Raw genomic sequence first — 23,557 nt, 5'->3', positions numbered from 1 at the left:
TACTCTCCCAAGCACCAAATAGAATGTTCTGCACATAATTAAATGCTCATTAAATATCATCCATTGATTAATTGCCCCTCCCCATTGCCCCTACTCCCTCCCTCTGCTCTACCCCCTTCATCTCCCCACAGCACTTGGATATTTGTACACATTTATTGCTCTATTTATTTTATTAATGATGTGTATTTATCTATGGTTCTATTTATCTATTTTGATGGTATTGATGCCTGACTACTTGTTTTGTTTTGCTTTGTTGTCTGTCTCCTCCTTCTAAACTGTGAGCCAGTTGTTGGGTAGGGGTTGTCTCTATCTGTTGATGAATTGTACTTTCCAAGTGATTGATACAGTGCTCTGCACACAGTAAGCGCTCAATAAATACGATTGAATGAATGAATGAATTGATTAAGGTCCAAGGTTTACATTAGTAGAATAGTTGTGCATCTTCCATTGCAAACACTGTGTTTGACTGGATTTTAGGAAGACTCCTCATGAAAGTTTTGAAGGAGATAAACACAACTCTTTGGAGGGCAAGGTTATCATTTGCCTAATTTACAGTGGGTAACTGGAGGAAAGAAGCCTCAGGAGGTCCATTTGCTGTCCATATTTTAAAGTCCCCTTTCCCATAAATTCCAGGATTCACATAGTTGATTGGTCATTTAATTTTGGATTCATCATATGGTAACATTCCCCTCTGCAAGTCTACTACATATGGCTGTCATTAAATTACCATACAATTTTGTCTCTTATGTAACTAATTTGTAGTTCCTCTAATGTTTTAAAATCCTCAATAAGTGTTTATGAAAAAAAGCATGATCACATTTCAGCCTAAGCACAGAACTTCACTAGTTCCCGCGGAAAAAACAAAACAAATTTAGTAATGCTGCATCAGTTCATTTTGGCAAAAGGAAATAGCTGTGCCCTCATGCTCAAACTGAAGAATCCTAAATCTAGTGGCACAGTTCTACACTGAAATATACACTATTTGCCCAAAGTTTGTCTAAATACTTGCATCCTAAGTATTATAACTGGACAAAGCAAGAATGAGAGAGGGAGAGCTGTGGCAAGTATCCATTCAGGTGTAAAGAAGTTGGCAGCTCTTTGCTTCAACAGAGTTTATCAAAAAAAAAGTCAAGTTTGAGAAAGTCAGTGCTTGAGAATGTTAAGTGTTCTCCTTGTTATTGAGAGTGACTAAAGAGTGAACATTGTCCAACAGCCCATTTCAGGAATATTAAGGAAGAATGATCCAACTGCATGATGGGAAGACTACTCTGTTCTACTGAAAGTTTGAAAGTAAAAAAAAAAAAAAATGAAGCTTTTACTTGTGGATAATTTATTTTCCTGGGTATTATTTTCCAGTTTGATAATGTAAATAAATCACAGGGGAAATTGTTTGATAACACAACTTATTAAGTACTATTTAGTTATTCATGGCATGGACTGGTTTGGTGAAAAATTGAAATTTATTGGAACTCCAAAAATAATTACAGCCTTTGTGTGGACAGAGAATGCATCTACCAACTCTGTTATATTGTGCCCCCTTAAGCACTTAGTAGAGGGCAACACAGTAAGCCCTCTCAATAAATTCAATTAATCGATTGATTATGCGTGACATTTCTAGCTGGGACATAATACTGATAGGGCCACCATCAACTGTTAGTTTACACTCAGGTGTGGTAAGAGTTGTTGTTTCTTTAATGATATTCATTAAGTACTTTTATGTAGAAGGCATTGTACTAAACACCGGGGTAGGTACAGGACAATTGGAATGGACACAATCTCTGTCCCGCATAGGCCCACAGTCTTAATTCCCATTTGCAGATTAGGCGACTGAGGGATAGAGAAGTAAAATGACTTGTCCAAGGTTGCACAGCAGACGAGTGGCAGAGCTGGGCTTATAAACTAGGTCTTTCTGACTCCCAAGCTTGTGCTCTTTCGACTAGGCCATGCTGCTTCTCACGTTCAATGTATTGCCCCTCATGTGACACATGTCATAATGTCACAGAACACAAAGATCAGCATGATTCTGCCTCATGTCATGCCATGTGACATCAATGTATGGTTCTGTTAATGAGCCCTTTCTGTATTCAGAATATTCTACTAAGCACTTGGAAGGACACAACACGTTATGTTGTAATTGTATGCTAAAATGTAAAGGCATAAGTTATAGACCTGAAAGTAAATGAATTTCCTAAGAGAAAGTATCTAGGTCACAGAAAAGATGCCAACTTGTCCAGAGAAGTGGGGAAAAGACAGTGAGTCAAAGAAATCTGCTGGAGGAGTTGAAAATCAAGAAGGAACAAGTTACCACCCAGTAGACCTCTGAACGGCACCTTGACAGGGAAGTTGACAGGTAAATATTCCCTTGAACGACTAATTCGTAAGGTGTTTGCAGTCATTCTATGAAATGAAGTTGTTGATCTCAAAATGCTGACAAGGCAATAAGTGGCTTTTCAACCAATCAATCAGTCCATCAATCAATGTTATTTATTGAGTTCTTAGGGTATGCAGAGCAATCAATCAATCAAAGGTAATTATTGAATGCTTTACTATGTGCAGAACACTGTAGTAAGCTCTTGGGAGACTACAGTATAACAAAGTAGGTAGACACATTTGCTGTCCACAAAGCGCTTACCATCTAGAGAAGGGTGAATCATGCATTCAATCAGTGGTATTTATTGAGCACTTACTAGGTGCAGAGCACTGTAGTAAGTGCTTGGGAGAGTACAGTACAATAGAATTAGGAGACACATTCCCTGTCCCATGACGACCTTAAAGTCTAGAGGGGAAAACAGACATTTATATGAATAATTAATAACATATAATTAAAAATAGGTACACAAGAACTGTATATGTACACAAGGATGGGGTTCGGAGGGATATCAAATGTTCAAAGGCCACAGATCCAGGTGCATAAAGGATGCAGAAGGGACAGCGACCCAGGAAAAAGTACTTTCCCAAGCACTTAGTACAGTGCTCTGCACAGAGTAAGCCCTCGATAAATACCAATGATTGATTGATTGATTGCACAAAGTAAGGATTCAATAATTATGTCCATTCCTCCTCATCTGACTAAATGGAGGGGTTAGATAATACCTTAATGGTGCCTATGTTTGAATTTAAGAGACTGCTTGAGACATTTCTCTCTAAGACCAGAGAAGCAGTGTGGCCTAATGGATAGAGCCTTGGTAGGAGCGTCAGAAGGACCTGGGTACTAATTCTGGCTCTGCCATTTGTCTGTTGTGTGACCTTGGGAGAGTCACTTCACTTCTCTGGGCCTCAGTTACCTCATCTGTAAAATAGGGATTAAGACTATGAGTCCCATGTAGCACAGGACTGTCTCCAACCTGATTACCTTGTATCTACCCCAGAGTTTAGAACAGTCCCTGGCACAGAGGAAGAGTATAACAATGCCATAAATAAGTAAAAAAATACAACTGCATATGTCCCATACTCACTTTTCTGGTTGATGCAAAACTGAAGGCGGTTTTTCATGTCTCTGAGCGAATATGGTCTTGGGTTCACAGCAATTCTCATCCATTAGGCCCATTAGAGTTTGTGGGGAAGAGGCAGTGTCCGAGATCATCTGAGTTGGGCCTGGGTGAAGGGCTTACTTTTAGGCTCCTATGTTTGCGCTATTAAAAATCTGAGAGCTGATAAGGAGAGGTTTGGTATAAATTCTGAGGGTGGCTTTTAAAGAGGTTCCGCAGCCAGTTCTCTGGCTCCACTGATAAGTAGAAGGGAATCTTTGAAGTAACTGGAAAATGCCTGTCGATCATACATGCAGGAGAGGTGTGACTCTTTCACAAAAATCCCTGAGCTGGCCACCAAAGACCAGAGTTCTATTCCAAATTCAGTAGAGTCTAGGGCTTTTAGCAGCGTTGTCACTGGGTTAAAGTGTAGGGGCTGGGGAGAGGGTATTTTTGTAACTGGTTGCATATCACATGATTTAAAGAGGATTCTCAAAGCCTAAACCTAACCATTTAGAGTCATTCCACCTAATCCCTGTATTCCTGGGTAAATAACAAGAAAGTCCAACACCACATTTGGAAACAAACTAGTTGGCTAGGTGGGCCATTGGCATGACCAAATAAGAGTAATGCATATGGACTTTGGTTCTTTTGAATGATGATGGGTGGATTCTATATCAAAATAACAGTCAACATGCACAAAAACAATATCATCACTGTAACAGACTTTCCTATTGCAGCAGATTTAGATGTTTCTCCTAACACCCTCTCCAATGGCCCTGAAACAACTCTCAGGGAATTAATTGCTTCTTGACAGACAAGGTATTAAGATGAGGTTATTTCTGACTAAATCAACCAATGAATTCAGAACGAGACTTGACTGGGCAGATTTAGAGGGCAAAGAAAGATATCCAATTTGGCAGCCTTGCTCCCTTCCTGGGCCCTTGCAATGACTTTCATGGTGGTAGGTTGATTGAAAATCCTCATTCTAAACTAGGGGCTTCTGGATCTTCCATCTTCCTAAGTTCAAAGAAGCCTACAGACTTCTGATATTCAATCCATCACTAATATGGGAAGATTTTTCTTTTCTCACCCTCACTGCCAATTCATTTCATGGTGGGAGGTTGAGTTCTTATTCCAGGCCCAAGAGGCATAAAAGCATGATTGCCATGGAGATGGAAAACTTCCTTGTATTATTTCAAACATGCCCACTCAAAATGGTTAAGCCACATTCCGCAAATGCTCCTCTTTCCTATAAATGTTTATATCCTTGCTACTGGGGTTCAAATCCCTTTACTGATAAACATGGAAGACATTTGCACTGTACCACAGATGACCTCGTCGATAGAAGCCCAGCCTCTGACATTACAATCATGCAGACACAGCTGTGCTGACCTTTTTTTCTCTTTCCTTCAATGACGTATCACACCAGCTGGTCTCCTAAAGGAATGGGCGGACCCAGCCGGAGCTGAAGTCCAAAACACTTTTCAAAGAATCTGTCAAGCGTTCCTCCAAGTGTTTGACCCCATATGCAAGAACCCCCTGTGTATTTGGAGGAAAAATTGAATCCACATGTTTCTGATTCACTTGTCCTCAACTCATCAAAATGTTGTTTCAGAAGAATGAACTGGGATCCAAAAAGGCTTACCAATCTTTCTCCCCAAACTCATTTGCTTCAGAAAAGAAACTTTGCATTTTCTGCAAAGTTTGGGATGCAGCGGTGCCTAATGGATAAAGCTTAGGCCCGGGAGCCAGAGGACCTGGGTTCTAATCCCAGATCTGCCATTTGCCTGCTGTATGAACTTTGGCAAATCACTAATGTATCTGTGTCTCAGTTTCCACAACTGCAAAATAGAAATTTACTGTTTGTTCTCCCTCCTACTTAGATTGTGAGGCACATGAAGGTCAGGGACTAAATTTGGCCTGATTAACTTTTATCTACCCAGTGCTCAGAACAATGTTTGAGACATAGTAAGCTTTTAGCAAGTATCATAAAAAAGCTCAAATTCACTGGACTTCCAGGAAGGGATGTCTTTTCTTTTGCTTTAGTGAACAGTGTGATATTCAGGAAAAATAGACATTATGTATTCTTTTGAATACCCTACCTGAAATCTCCAAAGTTTCTAAAAGGTGGGGGTGCTTCGGGAACTTTGAGGAATCACAGACAAGAAAGGAAGAGGAGAGAACATCAATTCCTGCTCCAGGTTAGGTTAACCTCAACCAAAACATGCAGTACGAGCATAATTTATAGTGATGGGTCTTCGATTTCAGTGTTAGTTAAGAAACATTCAAAATGACATTAGGAATCTGTACTAAGGAAATCTATTCAGTCAAAGCTGATGCTGGCCACTTAGCTCTTTCATCTCCAGTATATATTTTGTTATGCACATCATTATGGAAATTATTTAGAATTATTAAAATAGTAGTTCTGGTTATTTTGACATCTGGAAGGCCAAAGGTTAATTCTACTCTTACCCCCAGAGCAGTTGAATAAAGAAAATGAGTCAGAATTAGGCATTTGTATGTACAATTAGCCTCCACATTGCAGTCTAGAAGTCTTTCCAAGAAAATTTATAGATATGAGGGGCTGTAAAAAGATGACCAGGTATACAGCTGCTACAATTACTATAGGGGGAATTGAAAATTAGCATGTTTTCTAGTTGCATCATAAAAAAAATCACAAAAAAGGGATGTTTTGTTTATTTGTTTCCCTTGGCCAGTAATACGCTACTTCTTAGAGCAGAGAAATCCCCAAAGTAGAGTTTATCTTCTTCTTGTATGTGTGTGGGACATTCTTCCATGTGTCTCAAACAGAGTCCAGGCCAGCTCCACTCACTGAGATAGATTGCTGTCTGTTGAAGGCGTGTGGCCTCCTCTGAGCCAGATCTCATTCTCACTGAGGCAAACCCGGCCAGTGCTGAGCCGCTGGGACAGACAGGAATCAGTCAGCAAGGATTGCTTCTCCACAAGGGGCTCGTTGCATTCTGTCCCTCTTGAGGCTCAGCAGAATCCCTAATCCCCAAATTCATTATGATTAATGTTTGGGGAACCTAGTCCGTGCTGACCTGGAGGTCCAGCATAGGAAGTGAATGACGTGAGGATGTTCCAGACACATTTCCTAGGGTTTGGATGGACAGCTAGCTCTTCTGGGTTCTTCCTCTAAGTATCAAGACCATGCTGGAAACACCTGGGTCCTACACACACTTCTTCACCTCTCCTCCTTCCCCTCCTGATTTCATACTTTCCAGAGAAGCCATGTGGCTCTGAGAAAAAAGCCTTGGCCTAAGGAGCAGAAGACCTGGGTTCTAATTCCAGCTCCACCACTTATCTGCTGTGTGACCTTGGGCAAGTCCATTAATTTCTCTGTTGCCTCAGTTTTCTCAGATATAAAATAGGGATTAAAGGCCTGTTGTCCTTCCTACTTGGACTATGAAACCTATGCAGAATAGGGACTGCATCTAATCTGATTGTCACTGTATCTACCTCAACATATAGTACTTAACAAATACCACAATTATCCTTGTTATCTCTGCTCAGGCTTAAACTTCTCTCCTTCAGCAGGTAATTTTGCTACAAAAAAATCTCATTCAATTGGGACTGAGAAATATATAAAAATAAAAAGGGCGGTACCTGATCAAAAACCTAAGGAATACCAAAGGCCCTGATGACACAGTAGAGTAATAGATGACTTAAAGATGGCTAACCTCACAGGTCTGGCTTTAGGGGACTGAGAAGCACAGTTGTGCGTTGAGAGGGAATGGACTTTCTCCCACTCAATGTGGAATCCCCTATGGAGACATTTCTCTGAGCTTGTGTATCCCATCTATGTCATATATACCGGCAGCAGCCATTTATGCATGTTTCACCAGCTAACTCTGTCTTATGTTTCTGATTTCTTCCCTGCTATCCTCCAGATCAGTCAGCGAGGATGCTTCACACACTTTGCTTCTCTCAAGCTAAATGTATCTCAAAACTTCATTCTGGACTGTCCTTCTCCAACCCATTAGCTCACTCCCCTGCCTTGGACTCTGCCAGTGTTCTCCCCCATCAATCAATCAATCAATCAATCAGTGATATTTAATAATTGTGATATTTAATTTAATGCTTGCTATGGGCCAAGCACTATACTAAGCAATGTAGTAGATACAAGATAATCAGTTTAGACACAGTCCCTGTTCCACATAGGGCTCACAGCCCCCCAACCCCCTCTCAAAATTCCTGTCCAAACTCCTAGAATGGATTGTATAAACCCTCTCCAAAACGTGCCAAATTTGATTTACTGTCCTCAGCTCATTGTGAGCAGGGAATGTTTCTGCTTTTGTTGTAGTGTACTCTCCCAAGCGATTAGTACAGTGCTCTGCACACCATAAGGGATCAATAAATAAGATTGACAGGTATTGAATTCCCACTTTACAGAGGAAGAATCTGAAATAAAGTCAAGTCATTTATTCAAGGTCAGTCAGCAGACAACGGGAGGAGCTGGGGTTAGAACCCACGTCCTTTGACTGACAGGCCTGGACAGACAATAAAATAAATTATAGGTGAGGAAGTATCAAAGTATAAGAACTTGTTTAGGGGGTAGGGGTTGGGGTAAGTATTCAAGTACTTAGGGGATGTTGGCTCAGGTATGTTGGTGCAGGATTGCTTATGGTATTTTTTTGCTGTTTAATTATATTTTGTTTATTGTATTTAAGTATTTGTTAGGCACTGTACTAAGCCCTGGGGCAGATACAAGTTAATCAGGTTAGATGCAGTCCATGTCCCTCATAGAGTTTACAATCTTAATCCCCATTTTACAGGTGAGGCAACAATGACAGAGGGAAATATGCTGACTGAAACTTAAAGAAGGAGACTAGATTTTGAATAATTTTTTCAGAAAATGCTTTTGTCCCATCAATTCTTGTGATTCCACTGTGAAAAGGGACAGAGCCAGACTTCAGCTGGTGAGACTCAAATGATTTAGGCATGACTCACAAACTATAGCATTTAATGCAGGTTTAAAATAGGAAAGTACAAATAATCATTGAATGTAATCATCTGTGCTGATTCAGAAAATTTTGTTTTATTATAGAATGAGAATGTATTACAAGGTATACCAAGCCAGTAAAAGCATGCATGCTTGTTCTTGATTATAATTTGGCATCTATAGAATAGGTCAGAAATAAAGCAAACTGCCCCAAATGTAAACTGAGTGTAAGGGGATGTTGGAAGTTTTGTTTCTTGTTATAATAATTACATTAGCAAGAGTCAATGAGTTTTTATCTCTCTGTGTTTTCAGGTTTTCTTGTTGTTGTTGTTTGTTTGTTTTTAAATACTATTTGTTAAGCATTTACTATACACCAGACTCTATATTAACCACTGGGTTAGATACAAGTTAATCAGGCTGGACATAGTCCCTCTCCCAAATAGACCTCACAGTCTTAATCTCCATTTTATAGATGAGGTGACTGAGGCACAGAGAAGTTAAAGTGACTTGTCCATGGTCACAGAGCAGGCAAGAGGTGGAGTCAGGATTAGAAGCCAGGTTTGATTTAGATGGGCAGATTTCTGAGAAAGCCACACTTCTTAGTCATCCTAAACTATATGTATTTAAATCTGGTTTCAATATCTGCCTTTGGGCAATTCAGGAAAAGAAAGAAGAAAACAAGCCCTTGTCTAATTTGAGAAAATTAATCCAATATAGGAACTTTAGATTTATATTTTTATCAACCAAACATCCTCCTTTGGCTCTTATCAATCAATTTTAATAATCATAATAGCTTGATCTTTGTAGGGAGCTTTAATCTTTGCAAGCCACTTTCACATTAATTACCTCATTTTATCCTCTCAACATCTCTATGAGATATAGTAAGGTTAAGTGACATGAACAAGGTCACACAGCCGGCCAGGGGAAGAGCTGGACATAGAATTTAGAAATGCTGACTCTGAATCCCTTCATTTCCCAATAGGTTATTAATTACTGTATAATGCAATGGAAAAATACCAGTCCAGAAACTGGAGGATCCATGTTCAGGTCCATGCTCTGTCACCAGGCTGTTGTATGATCTTGGACAAATCACGTAACCTCTCTGTACCTCAGTTTTCTCATGCACAAAATGAAGATAGTAATTCTAGTCTTTCTCCCTACTTCATGGGGTTGTTTTGAGGACAAAAATGAAATAGGTAATGTCTGAGGGCTGTGGGAATGAATGCATTATGCAAAAAATAAAACTTGTCTCGAGGAAAGAGCATGGGCTTGGTAGTCAGAAGACCTGGGTTCTAATCCCTGTGCTGCCACTTCCCTGCTGGGTGATCTTGGACAATCACTTAACTGCTCTGTGCCTCAGTTTCCTATATAAAATGGGAATACAAGATTTGCTCTCTCCTTCTCTTAGACTGTGAACCTGATGCAGGACAAAGATTGAATCTGATCTAATTGTACTCTATTTACCCTAGTGCTTGGCATATAGTAAGCATTTAATTTATACCATTTTTATTATATTACTTATACATTCAATATATAATTAGGTATTTCATCTTCATTTATGTGCAACACTTCCTGCTAAATCCATGGTGTTTCTCTTCCTCACATTCTTGGTAATTCATTCTTGTCTATTTGTCTCCCCCACTGGATTGTGAACTCTTGAAGGCCAGGAAGCATGTGTCTTAAGCTCCCTCTAAATTCTAAGCTCCTTCTGGACAGGGAACATGTCTATAAACTCTGTTGCACTTAACTCTTCCAAGAACTTAGTACAGTGTTCTGCACACAGTAAGAGCTCAGTAAATACCATTATTATACTCTTGCATTTACCATGAAATTACACTATACTACATTAAATTCCACTGACTGATTCCTTTATTTTTATCTCCATGACCATTTCTAAAAGCAGTAGGTAAAAGGACAAAGGGTCTTCTAATAGGTAGGAGAAGGCTAAGGAAATAGAAGTAAAGAACACAAAATTGAAAAGCCTTTACAAGACATACTGGGTCATTCCTATAAATTTTAGCTTCCTAATTTTTTTTTTGGGGGGGGGGAGAGCCCTTATTTCCTTCATGAATTAACTCCCTTTTGGTTTTGGTTCCACACTGAAATGGTGTTAGTATGGTGGTAGAGGCATACTTGTCTAAGAATACACAAAGCAAGCATAAATGTAAGGTCACTATGTGCAGAGAATGTGTCTGTTTATTGTTGTATTGTACTTTTCAAGCACTTGATACAGTGCTCTGCACACAGTAAGCACTTGATAAATACTATTTAATGAATAGGGCCTCAATAATGGGGAGGCCCTCAATAATATCTATCCCTCTTCTCCCAAGCCTTGGGACTCTAAGGTCTTTTATAAACCTTCCTAGTAAAGTTAACCTGGAAATAAATAGGGCCAGGAATCAATAGAGAATTATTTATTTCATTAGGAATAATTAAAATGTAAAATGGGAGTCATTTCTTTTTCTGGTCCTAATCCCATTTTCAACTACAGATATGATTATTAGGCAACAGCTTTCTGATGGAGGTGATGAACAGAAAGTGTCAAGTATTCTACCACGTTTACTCTTTGTTTTAATGTAGTTGTTCTATTTTTCTCATTCATGGAATACTTTTTATAATGTCCACACTCTCCTTGTGGATTTTAGGGCAGAGCAAAAGTACAGAGAGTGCCATGGGTACTGAATTATATATTAATAGGGAAGTTCTTGACCATATTTTAATTAAAATGTGTCAAGTAAATTAAATAATAGGCATTTCCAAAAATGTATTGACACAATAAAAATTTCAAACTTCACAAGATTATAAATGATAATATCTCTTAGTCAGTGCTCCTGACATGAAAGAGCTAATTGTGCAACATATGCACTAGAAAACTCTGTGACAGCCATGTTCTGTAAAGACCGAAGCAGTGTGGCCTAGTGGAAGGAGCTGGAAAGGCAATTTCTGATCCCAGTCCCAGTACTTGCCAGTAGTGTGACCTTGGGTAAGTCACAATTTCTCTATGCTTTAGTTTCCTCATCTGTAAAATGAGGAGAAACTATAGATTGGTAGCTCCATATGGTATAGGTATTGAGATCTGATTGTATCACATCTACTACCATGCTAGAGTCAGTGTAAGTGCTTAACAAATGCCACTATAAGTATAACTTATAGGAAATTATTAGGAAATGAATGGAAGAGTCAATGACATTGAGACTTGAAGCTAGTAGTTGGAAGAACTAAAAACAGGAACATGTATAGCAAATCTATTGTAACAATAATAATTACGGTACTTGTTTAGCACTTACTATGTGCCAAGCACTGTGCTGATAGGGTAGATAATATTAATAATAATGTTGGTATTTGTTAAGCGCTTACTATGTGCAAAGCACTGTTCTAAACACTGGGGTAGATACAGGGTAATCAGGTTGACCCACGTGAGGCTCACAGTCCCCATTTTACAGATGAGGTAACTGAGGCACAGAGAAGTTAAGTGACTTGCCCACAGTCACACAGCTGACAAGTGGCAGAGCCGGGATTCGAACCCATGTCAGGTTGGACACAGTCCCTGTCCCACATAAGGCTCACAGTCTAAGTAGGAGGAAGTAGGATTTAATTCCCATTTTACAGATGAGGAAACTGAGGCACAGAAATTAAGTGACTTCCCCAAGGTAACACAGCAGGAAAATGGTAAAGATTTAGAACCCAGATCCTCTAACTTCCGGGCCTGTGCTCATTCCAGCAGGCCATGCTGCTTTCTTTTGTTTTCTTATTTACCGCAGGGACAAATTCTGCTGAGGAGAGTGCAATCCTGCAGGTGCGTATTCTGGGTGATTGTCCTGGAGCCACTATGAGAATCCCCACAACAAATCCCTCCCCGAGGTTCCTTCTCAAAAGAAAGTCTGATAGGTAGTGGAAGAATTTCCAGCTGGGCTTCCCGAAAATGATTTATCTAAAAGGACCAATTGGGAGAGAGGGCCATGCCCCCCGGTTTCTATTACCTGGCTGGTTTAGCTCATCTTTTTCTTCCTCACAATGTAGACCTGCTTAGTCATAGTACCTCACTCTGCCATTGTAGCTAGCAATTTGCTTGGAATTTGGTTTCGGTTTAAAACATTTTCCAAGTGAGAACCACAGTCATAGTGTTGTTGGCTACACTAGGAGGGAAAGAATCTATTTACTTTGAGCAACAGGGTGTCTCCTTTTGGCTAATGTGAGTCAGAAGGAAAATATGTGTCTTATTTAATCATTTCCTACCACACCTACATCCTCCTGAAATGTTTTCCATCCCAATGCTGACTTATGGAGATATCTGCAATATAGCCAACACACTCTGGAGTGCTTACATCTCCTCACAGTATTTACTGAAATATGTTCACTTTTGCCATAATGTGTGTTTTCACTAAGCATTTTGGCTAGGAAATGCTTCTTCAGATTTGTAAAGCCTGTCTAGGGTTCATGTGTGCAGCATCAAACACAGGTGAGCTTTATAAGCATGTTTTCATTAATGTTGGATTTTGCCAAAAAGCAACCCTCGTGTTTTCGGAGAACTAAGGTGTACTTGCATGAATTATTTTGAGGAATTTATATTGGACCAGCTGTATCAGGCAGCTGAGCTGTACATATAGGGCAAAACCCTGTTAAAAGTCCATTAACTTCGAATCACAAGGGAGCATGGGTTGCTGACAATGGGAGTCAGTGAACCTTTTATGTTCTTGATAATCCATGAATAGGAAGGGGCCTCCTAGAAACTAGGGAGGATACTGGATTTTTGGATTAGGGTCATGAACTCTGCTACACTGGGAACCTAAGCTTTTTCCTCTAAAGACTCTGGGAAACCTGATCTCTTTCATAACTCTGAACTACCCTAGAGCAGTGAGAAAAAATTGGCTCCTTCCCTGAGGTTTCATTGCTCTGAATTGTGAAGAAAATGGCAGAGACAGAGGGGCATCCCTACTTTGATTTCAAAGTACCAGGGAGCCTATGTTCTCCTCCCATACCCCCTACATTGAGTCGTTCCTGGAACTGGACCAGGATTCTATTATACATTGAGACTCAATTCCAGGAGGATGGAGATTGATAAAACTCTCAGCAGGGGGAATCTGTGTTGACACCTCCAAGTCAAAAATGATCTGAGAAGGGTTATAGAACCCTCCGCTTAGCGATCTGAGGATATTCCCTGACTCCACTATTACGGGTAAAGAGAATCGTAAGTAAACAGCTGAAAGAGTCAGAAAAAAACAGCTCTTGTGAATATCTGTAATTTATTATATCTGTAATTTATTTATGGATATTAATGTCTCCCCCTCTAGACCGTAAACTTGGTGTGAACAGGGAATGAGTCTACTGATATACTGTACTCTCCCAAACTTTTGGGACTGTGCATTGCACACAATAAGCACTCTGTAAATATGATTGAATGAAATGAAGAAGCAGAAGAGAACAAAAGAACCGGAGTGGCCTAGTGGAATGAACAAAGGCCCGGGAATCAAAGGACCTGTGTTTTAATCTGGGCTCTACCACTTGTGTGCTGTATGACACTGGGACAGCCACTTCACTTCTCTGTGCCTCAGTTACCTCATCTGTAAAACCGGGATTAAGACTGTGAGACCATGTGGAATATGGATTGTGTCCAAACTGATTACATTGTATCTACCCCAAAATTTAGTACAGAGCCTGGAACATAGCAAATGCTTAACAAATACCATTAATGGAAAATGTATATATACATGGGACTGCTAATCCCATGTAGATCAGGAACTGTGTCCAACCTAATTAACTTGTATCTACCCCAGCACTTGGAAAAGTTGTTGACATATAGTCCGCACTTAACAAATACCAGGAAAAAATGGTATCCAATAGTGAAGGGCCTTCTATTTTTGTTACAAACATTGCTGATAAAGGATTGAAGTCATCCTTTTTTCTAGTAATTTGTAGATTTATGAAGGTGTTCAAAATAGACAATGCATAAAAAATTTTCCTACAATTTATTATGCTTTTCATATGCATACTGTCACTATTCTTGGCTTAGTGGAAAGAGCCTGGGCTTTGGAGTCAGAGGTCATGGGTTTGACTACCGGCTCTGCCACTTGTCAGCTGTGTGACTGTGGGCAAGTCACTTAACTTCTCTGTGACTCAGTTACCTCATCTGTAAAATGGGGATTAATTGTGAGCCTCACGTGGGACAACCTGATTACCCTGTATCTACCCCAGCGCTTAGAACAGTGCTCTGCATATAGTAAGTGCTTAACAAATACCAACATTATTATTATTATCATTATTACTGTAAATGCATCCTTTGAACAACAATTCAAAAAGTCATTAGCCTGGCAAGTTACTTTGACGTTTGTTCATAGTATTTAAATTCTGCAATTTCACTTTTTACTGATCTGCATTTTCTTTTGAGATTGATAGATTAGGAGGGTTATGGTTATTGAAGTCACATCTGTGGGATCTGGAAATGTTACCTTTTTAATTAGGTAGGTCTGAACATATGCTGCTAATATAAAGGAGGTATTGGTAACTGACACTGAATTCTTGTTGTTACTTAGTCAAAAGCCTTGTCCATTATGTTAGGGAACTAACTCTATTAACAATTTACTTTTGCCAAATGCAGATTTAAGAACATGTATGTCTTTTCTTCATGGCATTGCTTTAAAGATAGAGCATGTCAAAAAATATTTCCATTTTCTTTGATTTTTAATTAAGACAACATGGCAACTGGTGACGGGTGTATTGCTTCAGACACTAAGGATGTACCTAAAATTTGCTCTTAGAAGCTGTTTTAGCTCGGTACCCCACTCCTCCATTTTCTGTTTCTTTTGTAAATCTGAGTTCTAACTGGAATCAGAGCGGAGGGACCAGAATAATTTGGAAAGTTGATTTTGAAGGTGCAGGTACTAAAGCCACCACATCAGTCTCATATCAGTTCTCTAGATGTCTAAGGTCAGGTCATAAATCCATTGCACGTTTTTATCCAGAAAGTTAGGAAAAAGTTTCACCACTGCAGCTAGGCTGATGGGTAATTTGTCCACAGTAACCCTTAAAACTCTCAGAGTATGGCCTAGTGAATAGATCATTGGCCTGGAAGTCAGAAGGTCGTGGGTTCTAATCCTGACTTCACTACTTATCTGGTGTGTGACCTTGGGCAAGTCCCTTCGCTTCTCTGGTCCTCAGTTACCTCATCTGCAAAATGGGGATTGAGACTGTCAGCCCCAAGTGGACAGAGACTGTGTCCAACCTGATTTGCTTGTATCCACTTCAACATTTAGGACAGTTCCATGGCACATAGTAAGCACTTAACAAATATCACAAATATTATTATCATTATTATTATTATCACCCAGCATCTTTCTGGGTGAGTAATGGGCAGTTTAATGGGGATACACTAGATACAGCTAGAACATGGGTAGAAATCTTCCTCATGTTCCTAAGAAGCTATTGAGGTCACAAAATGTGGAGAAGACGCTAGAGTCTACCCTCAAGAGCGGAATTATTCAATCTGTACAAAAGTTAGGCTGGAAAACTTGCTAATTCCTCACTACAGTCCAAAACCCTCACTTTGGTCCTCTAAAGCTAACCTACTAATTGTAACTCAACCTTGTTTATCTCACCCCGACCACTCATTCAAGTCCTAACGCTGGACTGGAATTTACTCCCCCTTCATACCTGAAAACCATCACTCTCTCACAACCTTCAAAACCTTATTAAAAGCACATCTCCACCAAAAGTCTATCCCCAACTAGACCTGATTTCCCCTACTCCCTCTCCCTACTCCCTCTCCCTTCTGCATCACCTTTGCACTAAAAATAGTACAATTTTGTTTTCCACCTTATTCACATGCTTAATGATTTTGCAAACTTCAAACTTCCCTCTGAGTCTTCTTCCTTCCAGTGCACCTAGGTTTATGGGATATATTTGAAGGTACAACCATACACAACTGGTAGTTACTGTGATAATAGTTAAGCTAGGAAATATTTGCAGGCTAGAAGTTGAAGACAACTTCATAACATGTTCTCGTATAGTGTGTGTGTGTGTGTGTGTGTGTGTGTTAGCCTGTTATTAGGGATCAGAAAATGGTTAAGTGCAGAGAACTACATTTTAGTCTATCTTTGAAATGCTATACACAGTCATCAAAATGTATTCCATAATGTCTTTCCAGATTTGGGCATTCTGTTTTTGTGAAAAATGTTAGTCATATTCCAAAAAAAAAAATGGGAAGAAATGAGGACTTTTAATTGAAACTCCTGCTTCTGATACTTCCTTGCCTCAAAATAGTTTGTTGAAAATGAAATGATGATCTTATTTAAGTATTTCCTATGTGTCAAACACTGTTCTAAGCACTGGGGTAGATACAAGATAATCAGGTTGGACACAGTCCCTGTCTCACATGGGACTCAGTCTTAATCCCCATTTTACAGACAGGATAATTGAGCTATGCAAAAGTGAAGTGACTTGTCCAAGGTCAGGGTTTATTGTTTTCTTACCCCATTTATTTGAAATAGAATGACAATTTAAAAGGGTGGGGGTATGATAATATTTTATCATTTATATCAATATTTGGTGGGGAGTTGGGGGGCAGTATATTCATTTTAAACTGAGTTATTCCTTCAGATCATTAACTTGGCCCAACCTTGGGCTGAATTACAGAACTGGATGTAAATTATTGTATAATCATTCATGCCCTGCCATGTTTTATGATTTAATTAGCTTTGACATTGCTCTATTTTATTTAAAGAGAGATGATTTCACTTTTTTCTTCCAGAAAAGCTGATTGCCTTGCTGCCTTTGATTATAATTGGGGCTGCATCTTCCACAGAATTAACAAGCTGCTTTAAACCAAATGGGTATTTTTTGTACCCAAAGGACTAAAATTAAGTCCCAGATTAATGAAACTTGAGACATTAGTAACCAAGGCTAAGTCTCTTTTGGATGCTATCAGCAAGCTACACATTAGCATTTGCAAAAAGAAAAGTTGGTCTAGATGTAAATCTGTTTGAATTCACAGATTTCCCCTGTCCAAAGACTGAGTGAAGAGACTTTTCTTAGAGTGAGTTACAATGTGAATTTCACCTGGAGAGGAATCAAATGTTTTCATGTTCTTATTTTTAAATAATGGAAAAGACTCCTCTTTTTAAGAATTCCATGAATTGTTTTTCTCTGTGAACAGAGAAACAGGGCTCCTTTTAGGTTGGACATATGTCTGGTTTTATACTGGTCTTGGTGGAAGAGCACAAATCTAGGAGTCCAAAGACCTGGGTTCTAATCCTGACTCCATCATTCTGTTGTGAGACCCTGGGCAAATCATTTAACAATTGTCCTACTTTTTCTCATCTGTAAAATGGGTATTCAATACTTGTTCTTCTTCCTCCCATTTTTTTCAGTGGTATTTGTTGATTGCTTACTATACGCCAGGCACTGTTCTAAACCCTGGGTTGATAAGAGTTAATTAGGTTAGACACAGTCTGGGTCCCACGTGGTGCTGGGTTTGAAACAATGAGTCCCACATGGGACAGGGACTGTGTCCAACCTAATTTGTTTATATCCACCGCAGAACTTAGTACAGTGCCTGGCACATAGTAAGCACTTAAATATAATAATGATAATAATAATTAATAATAATAAAAATTAATCTCCAGCTGAGACACCGGGAAGTGAAGTGACTTACACAAGGTTACACAACACACAAGTGGCAGAGCTGGAAATAGAACCCAGGTCCCTCTGACTACCAGTCCTGTGCTCTATCCACTAGGCCATGCAACTTCCACTTAGACCGTGAGCCCTGTGTGGGACAAAGGCGGTGTCCTACCAGATTACCTTGTATCTACCCCAGTTCTGAGTACAGTGCTTGGTACATAGTAAGTGCTTAACAAATAGGACCATCATTATGATTATGGAAGGTTGGCTTTCAGCCGGTCTGTTGACTTTCTGGTATGGATATGGTCCTGGATGCCTGCTTGTTTGTTTTTATTATTATTATTGTTTTAAGAATCCCAATCTCCCTCCACCTCAGGTCCTGCCCCTGGGTTTGTGACTCATAAATTGTGCTCATGGTTACGGGGACCTGGAAGGTGAACATAAAGTGTCTAGAGCAAGTGAAAAATTCAGGTTCCCTCCAGAAAAATACTCAGCACACAGAGCACATGCAGCAACTCAAACGACTTGCTGTTTGGTGTTTTGGGATGCTGTCAATGGCTAGCCTAACTCCATTCCAATGAAGGACGCTATTTTCTTGAGTTGTACAGAGCCCTGCTAAGCACAAAAGTCCAAGTCCCCCAGATCAGGAGACTAGTAATGATGACCTAGGAAAGCACTTAGCGTTTATTGTTAATGCTTCTGTTTATTGCAGGCAAAATTGACACTTTTTTCTACATGCTCCATATATCTTTGGGCAGGGAACATGTCTACCAATTCTGTTTCATTGTACTCACTTGAACACTTAGCACAGTATTCTGCACACAGTATGCACTCAATAAATATCATTGATGGAGTGATTTAATGTGGTTTCACACTCTATGGCACCATCATTCCACAAATGCTAGTTCTGTGCAGTCTTCTAATGAAGTCCAGTACATTCAAAGCAAGTTTCCTTTTCTAATCCTCATGTTATTGCATATAGAACTTAGGGCACCTGGGAAAAGCATAGATGTCTTTGTTTGTCAAGGGATCTATTGCAAGGCCCCGGAGTCCTTCGGGCTAGTGTTTTATATTTTCCAGTAAACAATAGGAGACAGCTCAGTGCTATCTCCTTTAGAGGGTTGTTTTCCCGTAACTTTATCTCTGGAAATGGATCTCCGCCTTGCTGCTCCATTCACTGGCCTTTCTGTTCTAGGGATGCCCTGACTCAGACAAGCATGGAAGATAAGTCATCTGCGATAGTTGTATTCCCCCTTTCCCATGAGATAGGGTTGCACTCATCATTCCCAGGAACCCAGGTCAGGTGTCCACTGTATATCAGCGGGAGGAAACAGTGCCCGGTCATTTCCACTGACACGCTTCAAGGGCTAAGAAAACAATTTCTCAAAAGGTGAAGCTAGAAAATGCCCACTCCTTTATGTGTCAGTTCTCTGTGCTAAAAGCAAACCCTGAAACTCTGCAATCTAGTTGGAAAAAAATAATTGCTGCTAAATTGTGTAAGGTGAACTAGAAGGTAGGCAGATTTCACCACAGTTTGGTTCATACGGAGGTCCTGGAATGAAATCAATCAATCATATTTTTGAGCGCTTACTGCATGCAGAGAACTATATCAAATGCAAGGAAGAAGTAACCTGGTCTAAGGGATAAAGAATGGGCTGGAAGTCAGAAGGCCCAGGGTTCTAATCCTGACTCTACCACTTGTCAGCCATATGACCTTTGGCAAATCACTTCACCTCCCTTTGCTTCTGTTACTTCATAATAATAATGTTGGAATTTGTTAAGCGCTTACCATGTGCAGAGCACTGTTCTAAGCACTGAGGTAGATACAGGGTAATCATGTTGTCCCACGTGAGGCTCACAGTCTTAATCCCACAGAGAAGTGACTTCCCCAAGGTCACACAGCAGGCAAGTGGCAGAGCCAGGATTATAACCCAAGGCTTTCTGACTCCCAGGCCCATGATCTATGAGAAGCAGCATTGTGTAGTGGATAGAGCACGGGCCTGGTAGTCAGGACGTCATGGATTCTAATTCCTGCTCCACCACTTGTATGCTGTGTGACCTTGGGGAAGTCACTTTGCTGTGCCTCAGTTACCTCATCTTAAAAAAAAAAAGGGATTAAGAGTGTGAGCCCATTGTTTGACAGGGACTATGTCCAATCTGATTAACTTGTATCTACCCCAGTGCTTAGAATAGTGCATGGCACATAGTAAGTGCTTAACAAGTACCATAATTATTATCCACCTCAGTCCAGAGCAACAGTGCTGGGAACTATGAGAAGCCAATGGGCAGGGGAGCCATACATATATTGAAGTAGTTGATTTTATATCCTAAACTGGAAGACACACAGAAGCAGGAGCCTGGTAGTCAGAGGACCTGGGTTCTAGTACCTGCTCTGCTTTTGACCTTGGGCAGATCACTTAGTTTCTCTTGCCTCAGTTTCCTCATCCGTAAAATGGGAATTAAATTCTACTCCCTCTTACCTAAACTGTAAGCCACTTGTGTGAGGTGTGACAGGGACTTGATAACTTGGATTGATAACCTTGTATTTAACCTAGCGCTTAGAAGGATGCTTGGCACATAGTAAGTGTTTAACAAATACTACAATCATTACTGATTATTCAACATAATCATGAGATTGTCTAAGTATTTCTAATCAGAATTACAGATTGATCACAGAACTCTCATACCTTATTTTATTTCAATGGAGTTCCTGGACAGGGATTGTGTCTACCAACTCTGTAATAGCCTTATATTGCACTCTCCCAAGCACTTACTATAGTGATCTGCACAAAGTTAATCTTCATAAATGTGGTTGAATGATTGATTGGTTCCTCAGGTTGATGTCATTAATAGTAACTGTCACCATCATATGTATTTCTTGAGTATTTACTGGGTACTGAGCACTGTACTATGCTTGAGGAGCTTATGATAAAAATAGAAAACAAGGTCTCCACTCTCAAGCAGCTTGCAATTTAATGAGGATGTAAATCATATATCTACACTACTATTAAGAGTAGAAGTATATCTACAACTGATGGAAAAAATGTGAGTAGACAATACACTGACTAAACAAACAGATAAAGTAAGCCTGGGTTAACAGACCCTGGGGAGACAATTAGGAAACCAGGTGGGTAATTACCAAACCATCTCTCTGTTGAATAAACAAGGATCCACTTGCGGTAAAGGTTATGTATTCTTTCAAGCTGCTCAGGGTGGAATAATGCTAATTTAGATTTGATCTGTAATTAAAGCCCAATGAAACACATTATTTCAGTCCTTTCAACAGCTTCCGAGTGATTGTATGTTGTACTTGATGTGCAAACAAAGTCTAAGGCATTTGTTGGGTGTGATGCATAGGGAAGGGGGGAATTCTACTGCTGGGCTTGAATTTGAATTGGAGATTGATGACCCACATGCTAATGCGAGAGAAGAGAGCTCAGGGTATATCAGGTTCACTTAGCTTAGTTTCATGGGTTATGTTATACTAGAACGACTGTACTTGATCTCTGCTTTGTGCCGCACTACAAATGAACGGCTCTGATCTACCTTAAAGCACAGGTTCAATACCCATAGGTTCCCCACTCAAACCAGTAAGGAGAAATTATACGCATCCCTTGCTTTTAAAGGAGGAAATATAAAACGCTTTTCAGGGAATGCCATCTCCCATTCCATCCTTACAACCCAACTAATAAAGATAGATGGGGAGCATTTTTTAAAATATCTAAGTGTAAAGGCTTTGTCTATGGTCGTCTGTGAATCTGTCTGGAGAAGCTACATAAAAATAAAATCAGGGGAAAAATGGAGTAAGGTGAAGAGAGTATTTTCCAGTAGCACGAATCTATATAATTTTCATCTGAAACAAAGTTCATTTAGGACGTTTCTTCCATTGCTTTTCTCTCCACCAAATGACTCCCAGTGCCTGCCAACCCGTGTTGCATCTCCCTGCTCCCATCATGTTATTTATGCACCACCAGTAACATAGACCTAAATCCAGCTGGACCTTTGATTTGCGTGACTCTCCACCAGACTATTGCTGGCTCCCCAGGCACTGCTCCCAGGGCCTGTAGTGTTCTTCTCTACCTGACTACCCCGGTACCTCCCTGGGATCCCACACAGGCTCTCCTCCACATCATCAAGAACCCTCTAACCCTGACTACCTCACAGTCTTAATCCCCATTTTACAGAATATTGAACTGAGGCACGGAGAAGCAAAGTGACTTGCCTAAGATCACATAGCAGACAAGTGACAGTCAGGATTACAACCCAGCTCCTTCTGATTCCCAGGCCCATGCTCTTTCCACTAGACCACAATGCTTTGATGCTGATTGTGAATTATGTGATTATCTTTTACCTACACCAGCACATATTCAATTAAGGCTTAACCAATACCACAGTTATTGCTATTTATCATTATTATCATTATTTTCATCAGCATCATTATTAATGAAGTTCAAGCTTAATGTCATGGAGATCACCTCACAGTGAAATTGCCATATCAAAAGCCATGGTTCTCAGAGAAGTCTGAAGCCTGATCATATATGTGGATAGTAAGAGCTCTGTCTTCTGTTCAGTCTGATATTTCCTATTTTGTATTACAGGTCCAGAGTTGAAGCAGCAAGCTTTTTCTTCGTTCCTGTTCCCAATAAAATGCCTGTGAATTGGCTATGGTATGGGGTCATTAAAATAGAGGGCGTTTAAAATTAAAGAGAATGTATGGGAACATAAGGGTTTCTTTTGAGAAAGAAGTAGGTGGCCCTAAAACAGAACTTGAAACTTCCAGTTGATATGTCACTTATGGAGACAGGAAATTTCAATCTGGCTTTGGACAAGAACACAAAACTGGATAATCCCTTGCAATGGCTTGGAACAAAGAGGAACAAAAATACTAATACTTGTTAAGTGTTTACTGTGTGCCAAGCACTGTTTTAAAAGCTGGGGTAGATACAAGTTAATCAAGTTGGACACAGTCCCTGTCCCACATGAGGCTCACACTCTTAAACCCCATTTTACAGAGGAGACACTTTACTAAGCACAGGGATTGATACAGTGCAGTCAGATCAGACTAAATACAGTCTTGTTCCGTATTACCCTCTCTTTGATATTCTTCGCTCAGAGTCCCGTCCTATTCATGTCTCGTTTTTGCAACCCTGAAAATTCACTGTCAATATAAAACGATTGCATGTGATCTCATTAAAAACTGTTTCATTTTCTCTATTTCCACTGATCCCAAGCTCGCAAAAGTTTAAATTTCCTTCGGGCATGAGAGTTTGAACTTTAACAGCTTCTTTGGGCTGGCTATTATGAGTGGAGGATAATAGACACATTCAGAGTCAGTGCACAAACCAAGCTATCACGAACCTAGCAGAAAGTAAAGGCTTGCTGTGACAAACATCCTGTTGGCTTGAGCTCATAAGGGGTATAAACAGTGCAGTATAGCTCCATATGTGAGGCCTTGAGGATCGAGGTGAAATGAGATGACACTGACAGAGAGATCTAGCTGCTTTTGAAG

The 23,557-nt window shown here is 39.9% G+C and overlaps 1 long non-coding RNA gene across 1 annotated transcript; it reads left to right on the top strand.

The window, feature by feature from the left end:
• Nucleotides 1-2,097: 2,097 nt before the first annotated feature.
• LOC120638787 lies at nucleotides 2,098-22,753 on the top strand. The gene is made up of 2 exons (XR_005660730.1): nucleotides 2,098-2,350; nucleotides 22,647-22,753. It is a non-coding gene; the product is annotated as an uncharacterized LOC120638787 (long non-coding RNA).
• Nucleotides 22,754-23,557: the final 804 nt, after the last annotated feature.

The sequence above is a fragment of the Ornithorhynchus anatinus genome, chromosome 13 (genome assembly GCF_004115215.2).
Source record: "Ornithorhynchus anatinus isolate Pmale09 chromosome 13, mOrnAna1.pri.v4, whole genome shotgun sequence".
Taxonomy (NCBI): Eukaryota; Metazoa; Chordata; class Mammalia; order Monotremata; family Ornithorhynchidae; genus Ornithorhynchus; species Ornithorhynchus anatinus.
The sequence above is the reverse complement of the archived record's forward strand: the minus strand, read 5'-3'. Positions and strand labels throughout refer to the sequence as shown.